The sequence below is a fragment of the Hibiscus syriacus genome, unplaced genomic scaffold, assembly GCF_006381635.1.
Source record: "Hibiscus syriacus cultivar Baekdansim isolate YM2019G1 unplaced genomic scaffold, ASM638163v2 tig00005939_pilon, whole genome shotgun sequence".
NCBI lineage: Eukaryota > Viridiplantae > Streptophyta > Magnoliopsida > Malvales > Malvaceae > Hibiscus > Hibiscus syriacus.
The window spans coordinates 596,637-601,563 of NW_024062073.1; positions in this window are offsets into that span (position 1 = coordinate 596,637).

Consider the following 4,927-nt stretch of genomic DNA (forward strand, 5'->3'; position numbering starts at 1 on the left):
TATATTTTTGTCGTTTTCTGCGCCAGAAATACTGAGGCATTTCAATCTGCTTCAGCGTGTGATGCCGCGACATTACTTCCCAGCTCGCCTATTTTACTTGTTGTTTCCTTTACATCACTAAAAACCACACCTTCCTCCTCATATAGCACCTTAATAAAATAAAATAACACAACCACCACAAATGCAATTACATGCAGCTACATACATCTAAAATGACTTATATGTACCCTTAAAAAAATAATAACTTAAGTAAAAAAGGCCTTAAAAGTAGTCTTTTTACAGAGTTATCACGTATTACCAAGAATTCATTTTTAAGGATTCAAGAGTGAATTACGCACGGGAAGGTCTAGCACCCTCACATCATCCAAAATTGATACATTTAATTATACATTGTCTAAATAATGGAATTTTACAAATTTGAATTCAATATTTAGGTTACAATCCTTTTATTTCGATGAATTAAAAAAATGAGTGAATTTATATATAAAATACTTGATTCGATAAAAGGTGGTTTAATTCACTCAGTTTTATTTAAAAATGATGTTCCCTTACTACATGAATTAACATAAATTAAGATTCAATCATATTGAATGCAATTTCGTTAATCCACGACGCAAGATGACATTACCTTTGATAATATTTAGAAAACGAGAAAATGAATGAAATATTAATTAACAACATAAAAAAAGGGTACAATATCCATCATGCCAAATAAATAAAACTAAACATAAATAAATAAAATGTCTAAACAAGAACAAATAACTAGATACATAAAATAAGTGAAAATGAATATATATATATATTTAAAATAATTATGTAATGCATAATGTATAAAAAATATATAGATACATTTAATTAACATTAAAAAGCAAATAATAATGTGAAATCACCATTTTCATTTTACTATTATTATTCTATATTATTATTATTATTTTAAATTATAAAAAAATACAAAAAAAGCAAAGATATCCCCTGCAAATCCCATGAAATCTGCTCTACCATGTTCCCTACACTAGCGCCTGACACGCTGGTTGCCTGCCATCGCCGCTTACACCAGTGTCTGACCTATCGTTCACCTTCCCAAACCCATATCAACAATCACATGCAACACAAGAAAACAAAAGATGAAATTTCTATTTTACAGATGTAAATATATGTGGGTTTTATAAAACCCCAAAGAAATTGTAATATAGGGGGCTCTCTATTTTTTATTTTGAGGGATCTCCCCCAAATTTAAGACAGAGAAACAATAAAAACCCTAAACATTTCAAAGGTATTTACCTATCTTTTTTATATAATTATTTTCATTTTAGTTTTAATACTATATTCGAAAAATAAAAATAACAGAGGGATTATTTTGTTTCCTCGTGAGAAATGAAAATAGAAAGGGAGTGTTAAGTATAGCTGAGGGTTCTTGATTGCTAGTTAGCTGTTGTGTTAGTTAGTTTGTTGCTTAAGGTTGTTAGTGTAGTTACAGTAGTTAGCTTAACTACTTGGCGTTGTAAGTTGTATATAACAACATGTGATCATCTTGTATTGATATCGAAGTATATTTTTTGCAGTTTACAAAATAGTTGATTTCTCAACATGGTATCAATCGCCAAAGATCCTGGTGACTGTTCTTGTGCTTTTACTGCTTGATCATGTCATTTAGTGAAGCCCTTCTATCCTCCAGTAACATCAAGATGTTTACAAACAAAAAGATCAATGTGGTGCTTGATGAGATGATTTTTTTGTTATGGAAACATCAAGTGTTACGTACCGTGCATAGTCATCATCTTGAAAGATTGCTTACTGGTGCATTGAAGCCTCCATCCGAGTTGATTGCTGATGAGAATGAGACAATGATTCCGAATGAAGATTATGAAGCTTTTGTGGCATAAGACAGTACCTTGGCTTCCTGGTTGCTGTCCACTATTAGTAATCATCTATTGTCTCAATTTGTTGGAACTGAGACTGCCTCTGTAGTGTGGAACACTTTATTGAAATTCTTTGCTACCAGATCATCAACAGTAGCTATGAACCTACATTACAAGTTGCAGTCTCTCAAGAAAGGTGAAAATAGCATGCGGGTGTATTTGGCTTGTGTTAAAGAAACGTGTGATGCCTTGGCATCTTGTGGCAGTACCGTTTCCACAGTTGGTCAGATAGCAAGCATTTTAAAAGGGTTACCTCGAGAGTATCAACCCTTCATGGCAGTGATTACTACCAATGGGGAGTTTTTGTCCCTAGAAAAAGTTTGCACGATTCTAATTGATGTTGAGATGCAGTTAGCAGGATTTACTGCTCAAGAAGAAGTAATCTTGGCAAGTGCGAATATTGCTCGAGGGTTTGAATCAACTAAGGATGGTTCACACTCATACTCCCAACACCATCGATCTTATCAGCCATCCCATTCTAGTGCGAGATCGAGTGGTAGGTCTGGTCGTGGACGAGGAAGATCATGGGTTCAATGCCAGTTATGTGGGAAGCCAGGTCATCTTGTTGACCGGTACTGGCATCGGTATGATGAAAACTTTCACATTGTAACTTCTAATACTGGTCAGTCTCAATACACGAGTGATTCTGCGAGAGCTAACAATGTCTCTTATGACAATGCTGGTTGTGAGTGTTGTTCGAATAACACTCGATCTCAGACAGGGTCAGAGGGTGTTTCTCGTGATCATATGTCTTCTACATCAACTCAAGATGAGTGGGTGGTAGATTCTGGTGCCACACATCATGTGACACCAAAGTCAGGTAATCTTGCTCATCAAGTAGAACGTAGTGGGCCAGGTAAGCTTATGATTGGTAATGGCCTTTCTTTAAATGTTAATATGATTGGTAATGCCACCTTAGAAACTTCAAAAAGATCATTGTTGCTAAATGATCTGCTTCATGTGCCTAGAATAACACAAAATCTACTCTCGGTGTCCAAGTTTTCTAGGGACAATGGAGTATATTTTGAGTTCTATGCTGATGGGTGTTGTGTTTGTGATATTACTACTAAGGAGGTTTTACTGCGTGGACGAGTTGAGGGTAATATATATGTTTTCTTTGGAGGCTCAGTTTCAAGTGTTGAAACAAGTGCTACAGCTAATTCAGTTATTGTTGCAAATAACTTTAGTCTTTGGCATCGTCGATTAGGACATGCAACATTTAACACAATTCCAAATGCTTGTAAAACAATTGATGTAATGCTTTCAAAGGATACAAATAACATGTATGAAGCTTGCTGCATTGGTAAAGGTCATAAATTGCCTTTTGTTGACTCTACTACTGTCTATAATGAACAATTTTAGCTTGTGTTCACTGATATTTGGGGACCAGCTCATGTAATATCCAATGGCTTTCGTTATCACCTATCATTTGTGGATGGATACTCGAGACACGCGTGGATATATTTTCTAATAGATAGATCCCAAGTTGTTGTTGTGTTTAAACAATTTCAAAAAATTGTGATGAACCAATTTGGTGTTTCTATCAAAGCTATACAAAGCGATTGGGATAGTGAGTACAAGAGTCTTTCTACTGTTCTAGCTAAGGAGGGTATCATTCATCGAGTAGCTTGCCCCCACACTTCTAAATAGAATGGGGTAGTAGAGAGAAAACACAGGCATATTGTGGAATTAGTTTTAGTGCTCTTGGCTCAAGCTGCAATGCCTCTACGTTTCTAGTATTATGCTATAGTCACTGCTGTTTACATCATTAATCGAGTACCAACAAAGGTTTTAGATGGTATATCTCCTACTAAGAAGCTATGGGAAAGGAAACCCGAGTTTGAATCGATGAGGGTATTCGATTGTAAGTGTTATCCGCATTTAAGGTTGTTTTAGAGGCACAAGCTTGAATTCAGGTCTCAATCATGCATATTTTTAGGGTACAATCAACAATATAAGGGATATATGTGTCTTGCTACATATGGGAGGATTTATATATCAAGACATATAGTTTTTGATGAGGTAGTATTTACATTTATGAGTTCTAGTACTTCTTCTATTTCAACTACTGTTCCAAGCTCTAAATCAAGCTCTCTTGATCATGTTACAGATGTTAGCAAATTTTATACTAAGGGTGCTACTGTGGATGCTGAGCTAATAACTACCAGTTTGAGCATGAATTCAGATAATGTACATGTGGCAGAAGTAGCTGAGGATGAGGTCTCGAGTGCAAATGCTAGAAGTAATCAGCCTAATACACTCGATGTTCAACATAATGATAATGCTCAACAAGTTAATGAAGACTTAGGTGTTCATGATAACATAGATTCAGAAGCAGGAAATGATGCTGAAACCATGGTAAATTGACATCCCATGCTCACAAGAAGCAAGTGCGGTGTGTTCAAGCCTAAAGTTTATTATGTAATTTCTGACACGATGGAGCCTGCCAATGTGTATGAGGCCTTGCAGTCACCACATTGGAAAAATATTGTGTTTGCTTAAATTGAAGCATTACAGGCGAATGGTACGTGGTCACTTGTCTCGCTACCTGAAGGAAGGTCAGTAGTGGGCTGCAAGTGGCTATTCAAAGTGAAGAAAAATCCAGATGGATCTGTCAGCCGATATAAAGCACAGTTTGTAGCACGGGGGTACTCTCAGGTTCTAGGGGTTGATTTTAATGAAATGTTCAGCCCAGTAGTAAAGTTTTCTACAATTAATGTAATGTTATCCTTGGCTATAACAAGGGGCTGGAAATTGTATCAGATTGATGTCAACAACGCCTTCTTGCATGGAGACTTGCATGAAGATGTCTTTATGCAGCAGCCACCCAAATTCGAGCAGAGGGCTTCTGATGGTACTGTGTTAGTGTGTAAGCTTCAGAAGGCTTTATATGGCTTGAAACAGGCACCGCGTAGCTGGTATGCAAAACTAATGCACTGCCTACTGGAAATAGGTTTCAAAGAATCCAAGGCAGACACATCCTTGTTTATATGCTGCATTCAAGGGAA